The sequence below is a fragment of the Engystomops pustulosus genome, chromosome 7, assembly GCF_040894005.1.
Source record: "Engystomops pustulosus chromosome 7, aEngPut4.maternal, whole genome shotgun sequence".
NCBI lineage: Eukaryota > Metazoa > Chordata > Amphibia > Anura > Leptodactylidae > Engystomops > Engystomops pustulosus.
In genome coordinates, this window is record NC_092417.1 from 159,072,920 (window position 1) to 159,091,109 (window position 18,190).

Below are 18,190 nucleotides of genomic sequence, written 5' to 3' on the forward strand. Positions count from 1 at the left end.
GACACATGTGGGAACTCCGTGAATCGCGCCGGACTTCATCTTTGTCGGACCATCCGAATCGGGGATCGCAACAGGACCAGGTAAGTAAATTTGTCCCTGTGTGTTCACCACAACGTGACCAGGTGCCATAAACCTCTATTGGGGCCGTGATACGCCCACAAATTGTATGCCCATATCACTGGCCCCTCGGCAGTGGCGTAACTACCGCGGTAGGAGACGTAGCAGCCGCTACGGGGCCCCGCCTCTCAGAGGGCCCGGATCCGACCTGCCATACGAACTATAGAATGGACGATGTGCCTGCACAGCACATGTTTCATGCTGCAGAACTTCATGCTGAGCTGCTGCTCAGTGTAGAAATGCCGGGAGGGGGAGGGGCAGAGGAGGGCAGCGGCAGGAGACACTTCGGGTAACATCCTGTCCTGTCACCCGGCTGCATTATCTATGTGACCTGCAGACCCCCGGCCTGGGAGCAGCTCTCCTGGGGCCCGGGGCTGCTGAGCTGCGAGCAGGATCTAGTGACAACCACTACCTGCCTTATACTTCTGCCCCTCTGACTGCACAATGTCTCCTGGGATGTAACCAGCTCCAGGGCCTGTGACAATATAACTGAACGCTACTTCCAGGGAATACAAGTGTAAGTGTGCAGGGGGTGTAAATGTATATGATATGTGTATATATGAGTGTATGATGTATATAAATCAGGGTATGTGGTGTATATATCAGTGTATAATGTGTGTATGTATGATGAGTGTGTAATGTATTTATAAGTATCTAATGTGTGTGTGTGATTGTATAATGTGTATGTATAAAGTGTATAATAAGTGTATGATGTGTGTTTAATGAGTGTATAATGTATATATGAGTATATAATGTGTGTATTATGTATATAATGTGTGTATATGAGTATACAATGTGTGTATAATGTGTATATAGGAGTGTATAATGTATATATTGTGTATAATGTGTATCAGGCCCTCGGCCATGTGGATGGGTTCTTAGGGTTCCTGTTTTATGTTTCTTTCTTCTAGTCTCCTCCACTAACTCCAAGGCCTCCAAGTAGTCTTCAAGATGAATATGGTGGACATCCCCCACAGTAGTCTTTAGGTCTATATTTACAGTCCCTCTACATAATTGGTGAATACACAGATTGCTTTTACACTTAACATTCTGGAGCTTATTTACTAAGGGTCCGCGGATCACACTTTCGTTGGATTTTCGAAGTTTTCAGGATTTGCGCCGCTGTGACAGGTATTTAACTAGGGGTTGTGTCACACGAGATCAGATTGTGGTGCAGCTGCACTGGCTTTCATTCGACAGAAATTGGGGGGCAGGCCGACAATGCACTTACATGCACCAGGAAGAAGAAGGTGAAGTCCGGCGGACCTGAGTGGGGAAGCGACACATGCAGGATATCGGGCGCACGATCTTAGTGAATCGCGGCACAGAGCATTGGAGTCTGACAATGCACTTTTGGGGAACTCCAGCTGCCGGGTAAGTAAATGTGCCCCTCTGTCTTTGGGTTTCAGTACCTGTTACAAAAACATGGTACAAGAACAGCTCCATCTACAAACTGTGAACATTATGGGGAGTTCAGAAGTTTGGGTAAATTTGGGCGTGTTGTGAGGAAACAGGGGCTGCTGTTGCTTTCCCATTGGTTCCGCTCATCTCCATAAATTCTTGGCAGTCTATATTTCTGCCAATTTTCTCTACACTCTGAAAGATTCTAGAACTCCTCTCTTTTTTTAACCCAAGTATCATCTATCCCAAGTTGTTTTCTACAAGTTGTGTTCTGGCCACTTCTTGAACCGGCACTTGGTACACTCTCAAAAGGTCACGGTTGAATAGGTCGCTTCGAAATTTTGAAATGGATTTGGCCATATTATTTCAAGGTGGGACTATTGATCTTCATCAAGTCTTAGCAATATTCAAAGCCCGGCAGGACCATTCCATCATACAGTAGCACCAGGGTCTATCTTTCACCCTCGTCGTATCACCGCAGACACGTTTACAAATTGTGTTCTCAAGTAAAATGGCCAATGCGTCGAATATAACTTTCAAGGAAGAAAATCAATAGCGTCTACAGACGTGATTCTATAAAAGTTGAGAAATTTAGATTTTGGAGATAAATGGATTGTATTTCCCCATCGATAACATTTTCCCACTGGCACTTACCTTACTGCAGACTGTGATAATGGAAGAATTCTTACTTATATTTCTTTATGCTGGAGTTGTAAGATTTCTACGTAATTGAAATGACAACAGCTTCCTCGAGATGTTATCATAAGGAAAAGATTAAGGGAATCATAAAATCAATTGTTTTCACCCAAGGAGTTTTGCTTTTTATCTTTAATACACAGTAGACGTGTGGGATTTTTCAAGTGTCCAGAGATTACGATTTAAGATTATGAATTATCATATGAGTTGTCATACGCCGGTGCTACTGCAATGACCGCACGCCAGTGTCTGACAGGCCCATGTATATGTAGAGGTGTGAAAGTGTAGCCTGTGGGCAAGGAATGGAGTGGCTGGTTTGGCTGCCACCTAACTCTTGTGTCACGGTAGTACTATGTCCTAAAGTAGTCCTCATTCACTCTTTGTCGTGGGCCAGCAGGGTGAAGCAAACTGGGTAAAAGGCCGGTTACAAATTTAAAGGAGAAATGGCAGATCTCTCAATGGCTGGCTGTGGTAATAATATCTTCAGCCCAGAAACAGAGGTTTCTGTGTGGCAGGAATCTGTATCCTTTTTGTAGAGGAGCAGGATGAGCTCTGCTGCATGGGCAGCTGGATTTGGTGGAAGCATCTTGGTGCCTTGGATGATCCTCTGGGCATTGATCAAGACCTCCAACCACTAGGTGGTTAGAGAGCATAGATCATTCCCTTGAAGAGGCACTGAAAGACTGGCTCTACTACAACGTGTCTCTTTACAGGGGGTTTGTGGAAAGACACTACCCACAATCAAGGACAGAGTCTAACTTATATACCATTAGCCCATGGATACATCCTGTTGGAAGGGGAGGGGGCAACTTTGCAGCAATGACGGATATTAGTGAAGTTAAGAATTGGGTAAATAAATGTAACTGCATGATCCCAGACAATTAGCTGTTGCCATCAAAAATGTATCTTCGTTGTCTCCGTGGCTTAGGAAATATGTAACGCAGAGCGACTTTTATAGATAGTAAGATAGTCTACTTTCTTCCAAAAAACAGTGTTACCCCTGCTCATAGGTTTTGTGTAGTATTTACTGGGGTTGAGGTTCAGTACCATACACAAACCTTCAATACTTTCAGTTCCGTACACCAATGTTGTGACCCACGTCATAATTCTGCTCTTCTCCTAGTGTCATTTATGTGTCTTTTATGTGTTCATTATTGGACAAAATGATTGATGACTAGATTGGTGCAATCACTTGAAGACATCTACCATAAAGTGGGGGCAGAGTGGGCAGCAGATCACCACTTTGATAGAAATAATGCACCCATGTATCACATGGATCTCCGACATGCAATGCTACATCTCTCCTGCAGAGGCCGCTGTAGGCAAAAGTGTAACCAGACCCACCACAATCAAAGGATTCTCCATGGGAAACCTCATTTCTCTATTGAATACAGCAGTGCGGATATAAGTCCTGAGATCTTTTTCTTTACTGTATGTACTTTCAGTAGAAGGATCTGTGTTCTAGATCTATCAATCTTTTTGGTTTATGTTATTTCTAGCTCCGTTTCAGTTACAATAAGTAAAGTGACTTGTAGCTTGTAGTTAATCTTAAAGTCTGGGATTTCTGCATTTGGTCTTCACAGATTGATCTTAGCGCTCTATGGTGAGAGATGAAACACTTCACATGCCGTAAATTACAACGATTTCAGCAAACATTGTTGGGCATTGCTGGATGTGAATGTATTTTTTAAGAGGAGATAAAAGTAAAAGTAAAAGTTTGGGTAAGAAATTAAGCATAAACTTAAAAAAAAAATGTAAAAAGCTTATTTCAAGTACCAAAGCCACCAACGTCATCTGGAGGACCCAACACTAGGGATGAACCCGGAATGGATGAGGGGACCTGATTGTCACAGCCACCGATTGCGGGAGTTAACTCTTTAAATGCTGGTGCTGTGTGTATGCCGGCATATCCCAAGCATCGCTACTCACTGATGACATCAGCACCGCTGGTGGCCTTGCCTGTGGCAACTAAAAGTATCACCCATGATCAGTACCAGCACGACTGTTGCTGAGTGAGCATTTGGGTTTGGGTATTTAAACTTTGAGGTTTGAGTTTGGCCAAACTTAACAAACAAGACCCAGAACAGGTTCCCTCATCCCTACCCAGCACATCTGTGCATTACATAGACCAGTGATGGCCAACCTATGACACGCGTGTCAGTGCTGACACGCATAGCCATTTTCAGTGACACGCGGCCACCGGAGAGTTAAGTTTCATCCTTGGCTCCTACACGCCCAGGGGCAGTAGCCGGGAGGCTGAGAGATTGTCCAGCACATTGTAATAAATAGATGATGTGGAAAATCCCCATATACTGCCATACTGTAGTATGGCAGTACATGGTAGGATCATTCACACAACCTAGGATTAAAGTACCCTAGAAGTTAAATAATTATACTATAAATATCACAAAATTATGTTTTTTTTGTCAAGGTGACGGACCACCCGAGTTATGCTCGGTTTTTTGGCGAATTTTGACACACCAAGCTCAAAAGGTTGCCCATCACTGACATAGACAGTTGACTGATAGAGTAGTGTAAGGCCTCTTCCACACAAGCGTTGCGTTTCACGTCAGGGTGCAATGCGTGAAAAACTGACGTTTTTGGCTGCATTTTTGTTCCATTTTTACTTGGAGTAATTAGCGTTTTAGCGTTTTTCACGCGCGTGTTGTTAGCGTTTTTTCGCGTTTTCGGCGCATTTTTCACGCGCGATTCAATGGGAGACTCGAGCATTTTTCAAAGGGACCATGGTTTGGGATTAAAATGTGTTATTTAATTGAAAAATAATGTCTTCTGATAAATTGCAAACATCTGCGATCTATTCTTCACTGTTCCGCGCGTATATTATCTCCCGACAATTTAGCAGATGTGAAGAACAGTGAAGAATAGAATAAAATCATTGTACACAGTGAACACAGTGAACACAGGATCATTTAAGATAAAAACACAGTGCAGAACACAGTGCAGAATAGATTACAGATGTTCGGCACATCTGCTTACTTGTCGGGAGATACGCGCGGAACGGCGCGAACAAAATAGTATGTGAAGAACAATATATATGTGTGTGAAGAACACATTGCAGATGTTTAAATACATCTGCAATGTGTTCTTCACACATATATATTGTTCTTCACATGCTATTTTGTTCGCGCCGTTCCGCGCGTATCTCCCGACAAGTAAGCAGATGTGCCGAACATCTGTAATCTATTCTGCACTGTGTTCTGCACTGTGTTTTTATCTTAAATGATCCTGTGGTCACTGTGTTCACTGTGTACAATGATTTTATTCTATTCTTCACTGTTCTTCATTGTGTTTTTTTAATTAAATGCTCGATCGCGAGCAGGGGAAATAATGTTATTCTGGTCACCTAGCAACCCTTACGTTTAAAACGCATTGCACTCGCATTGCACTTGCAATGATTGCGAGTGCAATGCGTTCTTGATGCATCTCCATAGACTTGAATGGGGCGTGAAAAACGCAAAAATAGAGCATGCTGCGATTTTGACGCGCGTGTAAACGAACGCAAGCACGCGCGTTAAAAACAACGCTAATGGAGAAAGACCCATTGAATACAATGGGACAGAGTGCAATGCGAGTTCTGCGCGTCAAATGCACGCGCAGAACTCGCGCGTGAAAAACGCCAGTGTAGAAGGGGCTTAATACTTCCTTTCTCCTGCGGGATTGCTGTAGCAAAATAATACTTGATGCCCAGCTCCCTCTCATGTCCAGCACACTCCATGATCAGTTTAAGGTTAGGAGACCACTTTAACAAAACAAGATTGATATGATATTTTTGATATATTGATTGATAACATGATTGATAATATATTGATTAATAATATGATATATTGATTGATATTTACCCATAATGCAACCTATGTAATTGATTGGTGCCCCAGAGATCAGTGGGGCCCATATAATACACCCGATTCTTCTAGATAGGATTAAAAAAAATTTAATTGGTAATAGAGGAGAAATGGAATGCAAACTCATGTGCTTTATACTTGTCCCTTAGGAATAGGTGTTTTATGGGTAGTGCTGTGCCATGCAAGGGCATATTCAGAGATATTCAAGGAGAATACACATCCCTATTCTGCTGATTATAAAGTGTTCATGTATATAAAATAGTAAGACCACCCCTTTGAAAAGACCCCCTTCTCTAACAGACCATATTTTTCCATGATCAATTTTTTCCCCATTATAGTCTATGGGCCACATTTATCACTTGTTTTTTCTGTTGTTTTTGCGCCTTTTCATTCAGGCGCACCGTTTTTGCACAATTTTTGCGATTAAACGTCAAATTAGCCGCGCAGCAAAAATAACCACCTTTCCCTCATCTATCGTTCAATTCCAGATGTTTTGCTGCGCCTAATGATATTCATCACGTGCGACTTTTGCATTTAGGCGCAAAAACGGGCGCAAAAACACTCCAGCTCGAAGGTGGCGTTATCTGAGAAGAAAGCACTGAGCCCCTTTGCAGAAGAGCTCATTTCTAGCAGCAAAGCTCAGCCAGACACTGGAACATATAATAGATACATTAGATACACTGCAGACAGGAGCTGCAGACTCTATTTACAGTTCATCACCTTCTATTTACAAAACATTCTGCAAAACCTGAGCTCAGAGCAAGAGAGAAGAGAAGTTTGCAGAAGTTTGCAGATACTACATACAAGTGTCCCCCATGTAATTCTGCACAGTGTCTGAGGGGGATATTGTGCAGAATTACAGGGGTGCAGCAGGAGACCAGCACTGGGGGATCCCCTCCAGGAGAAGCCCCTGCTGAGGAGGTCACTGGGTGCAGGGTGTCACACACCTGGGTGCTGCTGTGAGTGTTATCTTCATTCTGGGCTGCGGGAGAAGCAGAGAGGAGCTTGTAGCAGGATGACATGTAAGTGCCCGAATCTAACATTGCGCCTAAACTGCGCCTAAACTGTGGTAAAGTAAAGTGATTAATAAGAGGCAGAAAATATACTTATCACAGATGGTTGTAGCTTGTGATAATTCTGGCAAAACAGTGCGCCAGAATTTAGGCGCAACTACTACACTTAGGCGCACAAAAGTGATAAATGTGGCCCTATGTTTATATGGTTTAAAAAAGACACTTGTCCATGAAGTTGAACCAAGGAAGGGAAGGAATTGGATGAGGAAGGGATTTAGGGGAAACAATTCTATATAACATAACCATCAATGTTATTTAGGTGTAAAAAGACATCTAGACCCTTCTTGAAGCTCTCTGCTGTCCCTGCTGTGACCAGCGCCTGAGGCAGGCTATTCCACAGATTGACAGTTCTCATAGTAAAAAAGCCCTGTCGCCTCTGGTGATTAAACCTTGTTTTCTCCAGACACAGACAGTGTCCCCTTATAAATTGAGCCCCTTATAAGAAGACCGTCCCCTTTAAAAGACCATTTTTCTGCACATAATTGGGTGGTCTGTATAAGATTCACTGTATAAGATTTGATCAGATTTGCCGTACGGCTTCTGGAAATGTAGAACACTGTAAACGGTTAAAAATGAAAAAGAAAGGGGGCGTGGCCTGGCTGCCGTGTAAGATGGCCGCGTAAGGAGAGTGCTCCGGCTCCACTACCGCGATCTACCAGCTAGATAGGCGACCAGAGGGCACAATGCCCAGCAAAACACCCAGCTCCCTACCCTCCTCCGCAGGGAGAAAACGGGGGGCTAAAGAATCAGGAGGACGGCAGATTGGGCACTATTTTCCTCCAGACCCGCCGCGCGGCACCACGAGGAGGCAAGATGGCGCCGCGGTCCGGACCTCAGCAGGCAGTGGCGCGACGCACAGCGCTCTGCCTCAGCGCAAGACACGAGTAGGTCTACCTTCGGGCAGCAACTCACCAGCCTCCTTTGACGTTCCGGAGCGCTGGAGCCTTGATTCTGGCCCCATCCGAGCACCAGCTGTCCCCTCTCCTGCTCAAACAGAGGAGGATTGCAGCATGCCACCGCTGCTCCTCCACTCAGAGGAGAACTCACTGGCCTCAGCATCTCCCCGGCAAGAGGCTGAAGATTCCCACTCAGCTACCAACAGCCCAGCAAAGCAACGGGCTAAGAAACAGGAATCAGCACAACATTACCAGGTGAATGCTATATCTTCTCACCAGCCTGATTTTTTTGCCACTTTCCAAGCCTCAGACAAAACTGTGTCTGAACACACACTTATGTCTATGCTGATGGCACTGCGATCCTCCCTGCACACTGATCTGTCTACTCTTATCAAACCTATTCAGAGCTTGGTCACTGATTTGGGGGAAAGAGTGTCACACACTGAAGATAAGCTAGCATCCTTTGTTGAATCACATAATGAGCTGGTTGATGCTCACAACGCAGTAGAGGCATCAGTCTCAGCTATTCAGGCAAAACTTATCAACAATGAAGACAGGGACAGACGTAACAACGTCAAGATAAGAGGCATTCCTGAGACTATCCTGGCTTCACAGCTTAAAACGTATGTCCAGCAATTAACCAAATCTCTCACCCCTGATCTTGCGGATTACGAGCTAAGCATTGACCGTGCTCACAGAGTGCCTAAACCGGATAACCTGCCAGATACAATTCCTCGTGACACTCTGGCTAGATTTACATTCTACCATGTTAAAGACCAATTACTTGCGCAATCCAGAAAACTAGCCAAACTCCCAGCACCTTATGATTCCATCAAGCTCTTCACAGATTTGTCAGCGGCCACCCTCCAAGCAAGAAAGGGCTTTGCCCCTATTACTACTATACTGAGAGCGAATGACATCCCCTACAGGTGGGGCTTCCCCACTAAAATTCTCGTCAAAAGGCAAAATAGAATCGTCGCAATAAGCAACATTGAAGAAGGTATGGCTGCATTGGACTCCTGGGGAATCCCCAGACCTGATCCTCAGCAAACAGCATCCACAAGCAACCTCAAGCGTCTAGACCCGGAATGGAGAATGAAGGGACATACCTGAGTAAAGAAAAGGTGGTGGAGCCGACCTCAATGTCCTTACGTTTCCACAAGGACAATTTACCCCCAGTGTGGTACCTACCTGAAACGGGTACGAAATCTCATGTTTACCCTTATGTTCTTATGCATAGTTAAACTGTTTTGTATTGTTTGCCCATGTCACTATTGCATAATATCCACTAAGGTTGTCCTAAAGAAACCATTGCTTAATAAGAAGAACAAAAACCTACCATATAGCATGTTTCTAAATATTTCCTATGGCACTATCTGTACTCTCATTGAATGTAAAGGGGCTTAATAGTCCTTTCAAAAGGTCACAGTTATGGAATGAGGTGAAGAGGCAGAAGGGAGACATCGTCTGCTTGCAGGAGACCCATATTTGCTCCTCTAATCCTCCTAAAATCTCCCATGCGTCTTTTCCGCATATAATCTCTTCCTCCTTCCATAAAAAAAAAGGGGAGTCCTCATTGCTTTAAGATCCTCTTTAACGTTAGATATACAAAGATCCATTATAGATCCTCATAGCCGTTATATTATTCTAGTTTGCAAGATAAATAACTTACAGTACACAATAGTTAATATTTATGCACCTAACACCAAGCAGGGACCTTTCCTAAAAAAACTTTTTAAAAAACTATCAACAGTCAAACAGGGCTTCTTAATAATGTGTGGTGATTTTAACTCAATAAATCACCCTCAGATGGATACTACTTCAACTACTCCTCCCAGATCTTTTACTCTTAACCGCCTGCTCTGGGAAAACGATTTTCATGATATCTGGCGCATTCAGCATGCAACAGAAAGGGATTATACGTATTTTTCTCCCAGGCATAAGACTTATTCACGCATTGACTCCATAATAGTAGATAGACGAATGATAGATCAAGTTATCTCTTCTGAAATAGGGACAATCCATTGGTCAGATCACGCGCCAATTCAAATCAAGATTATGGATAAATTCTCTGACCATAACGATTTTATATGGAGAGCTAACATGTCTTCAGTTTCCCAGACAATACATTCGGCCCGTATGGAAAATGCTCTCCGAGAGTTTTTGAGATTTAATGACAACGGGGAAGCTAATATTTTCTCCATCTGGATCATGATGAAAGGGTTTGCCCAGGGAGAATTTATCGCTATAGGCAGTGCGATTAAAAAAAAAAGAAATAAGGAAATAAATGATACCCTATTAAAAATACAACTTCTAGAAGCTCAGAATAAAAGGACCTTCTCACAAGCTTTAATCCTAGAATTAAATAAACTACGTCTCCACTTAAGAAACCTCATGTTGCATACATACACCCACTCACTCCAGAAATTAAAGATACGATTCTACTCACAGGACCAAAAAGCTGGATCCATGCTTGCTAGAAGGCTTAAACAAAGAGCACTTAAATCAAAAATACCATTTCTTCACCATCCACAGACAGGGGAAAAAATTATTGCCCCTAGAGATATTGCAAATGCTTTCATGTCATTCTATTCTGAATTGTACAATCTCAGAGAAAATAACGGCACTAGGGTCCCCTCCCAAACTGAAATACAGAAATTTTTAGACAAACTTTCCCTTCCAAAAGTATCTCCAGAACAGTTAACCTCTTTGAACGCCCCAATATCGGAAGCAGAAATTGCTAAGACAATAAAATCTTTGCAAAGTAACAAATCCCCTGGCCCTGATGGACTCCCGGGAGCGTTTTATAAAAAATTCTCCCAAGCATTAACACCATATTTATGTAGAATATATAAAGAAGCAGCAACACAAGGAGCATTCCCGGACAGGATGCTTGAGGCATTAATAGTCACCATTCCAAAGCCAGGCAAGTCTACAGATAACACAGCAAATTATCGACCTATCTCTTTGCTGAACGAGGACGTTAAACTATATGCCAAACTTTTAGCCAACAGGCTCAAGAAAATCCTCCCCTTCCTAATCTTATCAGACCAGGCAGGTTTCACCCCAAATCGACAAGCTTCTGATAATACACGCAGGCTGATTAATCTTATGCAGATATGCCAAATTAGGAAAACCCCAGCCACCTTTTTAACAATCGACGCGGAGAAAGCATTCGACAGGGTGAACTGGGAGTATATATTTATGACCTTACACAAATTTGGAATAGAAGGCCATATGTTTATGGCTATTAAAGCACTGTACTCTGCACCATCAGCTAGGGTCTTTGTAAACAGCACTCTCTCAGATAAGTTCACCCTGTCGAATGGCACCCGCCAAGGATGTCCCCTCTCACCCATCATTTTTGTGATATCAATTGAGCCCTTTGCAGAAGCCATACGAGCACACCCAGACATAGCAGGTATAAAAGTAGGAGACCAGGAACATAAAATCGCACTATTTGCGGATGACATCATATTAATGTCTACATCTCCAGAAAAATCCCTACCATGTATTTTTCAATTAGCTCAAATATACGGTACGCTGTCATACTATAAAATTAACAAGACTAAATCCCAGATCCTTCCAGTGAACATGTCACCTGATATTATCACTAGACTGAAATCTCAATTCAGTCTAGACTGGCAAACAAAACAAGTTACCTACTTAGGAATAGAACTTACTTTTCCGACCACAGAACTATATAACTCAAACTTTCTCCCTCTTATAACAAAAATACACAAAGAATTGACAGACTACTCTAAACACATCCTTTCTTGGTGTGGGCGCATCGCAACATATAAAATGATGATACTCCCCAAATTCCTATATTTATTTAGAACTATCCCCATCCCCCTCCCAGAATCTTTTTTCAACACTGTAAGAGTACAACTCAGTAAATTTATCTGGCACAATAACAAACCTAGAGTAGCCCATAAGATTTTAACAAAACCAAAAGAGGTAGGAGGACTCAGTGTTCCAGATCTCAAAGATTACTATTTAGCAGCAGTCCTAGATCAGATATATTTCTGGTGGAATGAAGAAATAAGCATGACCTGGAGAGAGCTAGAGAGTAGCTTTAGTAGTCAGCCCCTGATGTTCCGCCTCTTAGATGGCATATGGCATAAAACTCCTAATCCATCTAAACTCGCTATGATAATAGCGTCAGACTCAGCCTGGCAGAAACTGATAGCGACAGAAACAGACAAAGTCAAACTCCCTCTACACATAATACCTTTAGAATACTTGGAATACAGAATACCAGAGCTTGACTTATCTCACTGGCGAGCATGTGGCCTAAAAACTCTAGCAGATATAATGGATGGAGATGAAATCTCCCCTTTTAAGGAGCTGACTCAAAAGGCGGGTGTACCAGAGAAGGAAATCTTCAACTTTATGAAGATTAGGAGCTTTCTACGTTATAATGACCCGAAAGCTTTAAATATTCATAAGCCAGTGCTTAAATACCTACAAAATACTATATTGAAAAAGAAGGGAATAACCCTTTTTTACTCTTTATTAAGCAATAGGAATGAGCTTACTAAACTCCCGTACATGTCCCGTTGGGAAAGGGATCTGGACAGCTCCTTATCTATCACACAGTGGCAAAAATCAATGGTGCTCACACATGCCTCCTTCCGCTGTGTGGCGCACCAGGAAGCTATAATCAAATCTCAAATGAGATGGTACTTTACCCCCTCACGCCTGCATAAGATATTCCCATCTACACCCCCAGGCTGCTGGAGATTATGTGGTCAAAAAGGTACTCTAATCCACACACTATGGTCATGTCCTAAGATCCGTACACTATGGAAGGGGGCCCTAACTATATTAGCCAAGCTAGGAGTTAAGGAAAATCTGGATTCACCGGAGAAATCCCTTCTTCTTATCGATGTAGACAAACTTTCCCCTAAAGTTAGAACAGTAGTGGCACATATACTGATGTCAACTAAATTGATCCTGACAAGGCACTGGAAGGAATCGGCATGTCCCTCCTTGCAGGAGGTCACTACCCAGGTCAACTCAAACTACGCATTTGAGAAAGCGCTCTCATACCAACACAATTCCCTTCCAACATTCACAAGACAATGGGATGTCTGGACAACCTCTAGCTACTTCCAGGAATAAAAATAACCCTACCTCTGACATAGATGGGCACAGTTATACACCCCTGGTTTATGATTTGTATGTTTACTGTTTACTGTTTGTACTTATTATGACCTATTTTTATGTGAGAAGAACACAGAATATACTTTGGAAACACAGAAAACGCCGAGAGACTTTACATTGAGAAAATATACTGCTTTGAGCCGATAACAGTTATCTTATAAAAGCCAAACTATTGATCGTTTAAGGACAGAGAAATTGTGATTTGGCACATCGAGACTTTTCTTATATCTGTCCGCGTGGATTTCCATCATTCCATGTATGTGTCAAAAAAGTATTTTGTATGCTGTCAGACCAGATAACGGTCTATTACATGTATGCTTCTCTTCTCTTCAATAAAATGTTTAAAATGTAAAAAAAAAAAAAAAAAAAAAAAAAAAAAAAAAAAAAAAATGAAAAAGAAAGAAATATTTGAAAGATGTGAAACTTTTTCACTACAAAATGATGAAGTTCTTCTTACCCCAAATGGAAAACCCCTTGAACTCTCGTGCAGCAGTTTAATCGATATTTACATGAAACAATTTGGCGAGGAATTATAATGGTCTTTTCCTATTCTTGTTTTATAGCGAGAGAAGAAGAAACGCTATCAGAATGGGACATAAATAATGCAGGGCGGCTTCTGAAATATCGGCTTGTTTACTCCTGTCAGTGTGTAGTAAATTGTTCCTTACTTGGTTGGGAATTCAAAACTTGGCTAAATGTCTCCATCTCGTGGTGAAGGGAGAGTACAGCAGGCAGAATGGTTACAAAGGAAGTTATTAGTCGGTTTCTTAGTACATAAGGGGCCACATTTATCACTTGTTTTTTCTGTTGTTTCTGCGCCTTTTCGTTTAGGCGCACCGTTTTTGCGCCATTTTTGCGATTAAACGTCAAATTAGCCGCGCAGCTAAAATAACCACCTTTCCCTCATCTATCGTTCAATTCCAGATGTTTTGCTGCGCCTAATGATATTCATCACGTGCAACTTTTGCATTTAGGCGCAAAAACGGGCGCAAAAACACTCCAGCCCGAAGGTGGCGTTATCTGAGAAGAAAGCACTGAGCCCCTTTGCAGAACAGCCCATTTCTAGCAGCAAAGCTCAGCCAGACACTGGAACATATAATAGATACATTAGATACACTGCAGACACTGGAACATATAATAGATACATTAGATACACTGCAGACACTGGAACATATAATAGATACATTAGATACTCTGCAGACACTGGAACATATAATAGATACATGAGATACTCTGCAGACAGGAGCTGCAGACTCTATTTACACTTCATCACCTTCTATTTACAAAACAATCTGCAAAACGCTGAGCTCACAGCAAGAGCAAGAGAAGTTTGCACAAGTTTGCAGAAGCTTGCAGAAGTTTGCAGATACTACAAACAAGTGTCCCCCATGTAATTCTGCACAATATCTGAGGGGGATACTGTGCAGAATTACAGGGGTGCAGCAGGAGAACAGCACTGGGGGATCCCCTCCAGGAGAAGCCCCTGCTGAGGAGATCACTGGGTGCTGGGTGTCACACACCTGGGTGCTGCTGAGGAGGTCACTGGGTGCAGGGTGTCACACACCTGGGTGCTGCTGTGAGTGTTATCTTCATTCTGGGCTGTGGGAGAAGCAGAGAGGAGCTTGTAGCAGGATCACATGTAAGTGCCCGAATCTAACATTGCGCCTAAACTGTGTTAAAGTAAAGTGATTAATAAGAGGCAGAAAATATACTTATCACAGTTGGTTGTAGCTTGTGATAATTCTGGCAAAACAGTGCGCCCGAATTTAGGCGCAACTACTACACTTAGGCGCACAAAAGTGATAAATGTGGCCCAAGAAGTTGTAAATTTTCTATTTTTTAGCAACCTTGGGCCACATTTATCACTTTTGTGCGCCTAAGTGTAGTAGTTGCGCCTAAATTCAGGCGCACTGTTTTGCCAGAATTATCACAAGCTACAACCAACTGTGATAAGTATATTTTCTGCCTCTTATTAATCACTTTACTTTAACACAGTTTAGGCGCAATGTTAGATTCGGGCACTTACATGTGATCCTGCTACAAGCTCCTGTCTGCTTCTCCCGCAGCCCAGAATGAAGATAACACTCACAGCAGCACCCAGGTGTGTGACACCCAGCACCCAGTGACCTCCTCAGCAGTGGCTTCTCCTAGAGGGGATCCCCCAGTGCTGGTCTCCTGCTGCACCCCTGTAATTCTGCACAATATCCCCTCAGACACTGTGCAGAATTACATGGGGGACACTTGTATGTCGTATCTGCAACATTCTGCAAACTTCTGCAAACTTGTGCAAACTTCTCTTGCTCTTGCTGTGAGCTCAGCGTTTTGCAGAATGTTTTGTAAATAGAAGGTGATGAACTGTAAATAGAGTCTGCAGCTCCTGTCTGTAATGTATCTAATGTATCTATTATATGTTCCAGTGTCTGGCTGAGCTCTGCTGCTAGAAATGAGCTCTTCTGCAAAGGGGCTCAGTGCTTTCTTCTCAGATAACGCCACCTTCGGGCTGGAGTGTTTTTGCGCCCGTTTTTGCGCCTAAATGCAAAAGTCGCACGTGATGAATATCATTAGGCGCAGCAAAACATCTGGAATTGAACGATAGATGAGGGAAAGCTGGTTATTTTAGCTGCGCGGCTAATTTGACGTTTAATCGCAAAAATGGCGCAAAAACGGTGCGCCTGAATGAAAAGGCGCAAAAACAACAGAAAAAACGAGTGATACATGTGGCCCATTGTTTTGTGTGCAATAATTGTTTTCTCTTTACTGATCCCCTTTTTCTTTTTGGCATTTCCATTGTTATCTCTCCATTTTGCATTTAATGGGGGACATTTACTTACCTGTCCAGCGCGATCCCCGAAAGTGCCGCCATTCACTACGATCGTGCGCCTGATATCCTGCATGTGTCGCTTCTCCGCTCAGGTCCGACGGAGTTCTCCTTCTTCTTCCCGGTGCATGTAAGTGCATTGTCCTGCGACACAATTTGAATCTTAAATCCGGTGCTCAGTCTGAATCAGTCGGATCGTCCGACGGCCTGCCCCCAATTTCTGTTGCATGGATGCAGCGCAGCTGCGCCGCAATCTGATCTCGTGTAACACAACCCCCAGTTAAATACCAGTCACAGCAGCCCAAATTCAGAAAAATTACGAAAATCCGACGAAAGTGCGATCTGCTGACCCTTAGTAAATAAGCCCCAATGTGCCAAATGTGGGCTTGTGGGACATATTGGGGCAGATTTACTTACCCGGTCCGTTCGCGATCCAGCGGCGCGTTCTCTACGGTGGATTCGGCCGGGATTCACTAAGGTAGTTCCTCTGCCGTCCACCAGGTGGCGCTGCTGCGCTGAAGTTCCCCCGGAATGCACTGAAGTTCACCGGCCTATACCTGGTGAAGGTAAGCGCGAGTCCCGCGCCACTTTTTTTTTTTTTAAATGCGGCGGTTTTTCCGAATCCGTCGGGTTCTCGTTGCGTGCATGCCAGCGCCGATGCGCCACAATCCGATCGCGTGCGCCAAAATCCAGGGGCAATTCAGGGAAAATCGGGCGCAAATCGGAAATATTCGGGTAACACGTCGGGAAAACGCGAATCGGGCCCTTCGTAAATGACCCCCATTGGGGCTGCACTTTAGTCGGACTGTACATGTTCTTCACGGATAAAACGCCTTGCACAGGTATTTAAGAAGTGTGTGCGCTGGGATTGTTCCGCACGTGACCCTTTTGTGACGCAGCTGTGCTGTCTCCATGTGGCGCAAATTAGGGGGCGTGTCATCTGACGATCCGTCTGATTTGGACCGAGCGCTATATTTAACAATCAAATTGTGTTGCACGCCATGTGTTTAAGTTGCACCACAGAAAAGATGGTGAACTGTGTCGGGCCAGTGCGGGGAAGCTACAGGTTCATGATTTCAGGCGCACGATATTATTGAATCGCCGCACGCAGCATTATACACAGGCAAACTACTTTCAGTGCAATTTCCGACTTTCTAAGTAAATGTGTCCCATTGTACGCAATTTAATAATTCATACAATGTACTGGGAATCTGGCAAAAACTGGAAAACCTCATATATTTTTTTATTTTGTTTGTTTCTTGTTATGCTCAACTTATTTTTAATTTGTCTTTTTTTCCCACTTGGCAGAGGTGGTACTAAGAGCCCTCTCACTGGGCACCCAGGCTGTTACCCCAGTATAGAGTTTTCCAGACAGGAATCAAGGCCTACTCCTGCCATTCCAGGATGGACCGTGCTTAGTAGTATGGGACTTCTGGAGGAGTGAGGAGGTGTGTACATGGTTGGATTATCATTAGAGCTCCTACTCAGGGCCCCTGGATTCTTCCTGTTCATGGACCCTGGAGGGAAACTACAAAAATAATCTGAATTTCAACTTCTTCTATCTACCTTATTGGTGTCCTCAGGATGCCAATACGATCGAAAGCTGTGACTGAGAAGGAAGCAATAAGTTACTGCTTAAATTGCTGTTGGCACTTTGTGAAGAATACCTTTACCATGTGCCAGAACAATCCTTCTCCATCTCCTTCATGTTTAAGACTATTCCTTCTCCAACTCTCCCATTTTCTAAATCACTCCTTCTCCAATCCTACCATGTGCCAGATCACTTCTACTTCTTTTCCATGTGCTTGGCCACTACTTTTCTATCTCCTTCATGTTCCAGAGCACCACTTCTCCAACGTATCCATGTGCCAGACCACTCTTTCTCTAAACGTGCCTTCTCATTCAAATATATAGCAGACCCCTCCTTCTCCGCCATGTCCTTGTGCCAGAATACTCATCCTCCAATGACTTTTTGATCATTTGCCCTCAGTCTCCATTTCTACCATGTGCTCTACCGGTGCAGTGTTTTATTGCCAATCTTACCGTGTTCCAGACCACCTCCACCTGATTTTGTTCCAGTAACAAAAAGAAAAAAAATGATAATAAAAAAACAAGTAAAAAACAATCAATAATAAGTCTGAATTATGTTTATTGGTG

At 43.2% G+C, this 18,190-nt stretch overlaps 1 long non-coding RNA gene across 1 annotated transcript; it reads left to right on the forward strand.

The window, feature by feature from the left end:
• Positions 1-432: 432 nt before the first annotated feature.
• Positions 433-17,550, forward strand: LOC140069028 (uncharacterized). The gene is made up of 3 exons (XR_011848682.1): positions 433-634; positions 1,029-1,134; positions 17,342-17,550. It is a non-coding gene; the product is annotated as an uncharacterized lncRNA (long non-coding RNA).
• The last annotated feature ends 640 nt before the right edge of the window (positions 17,551-18,190 follow it).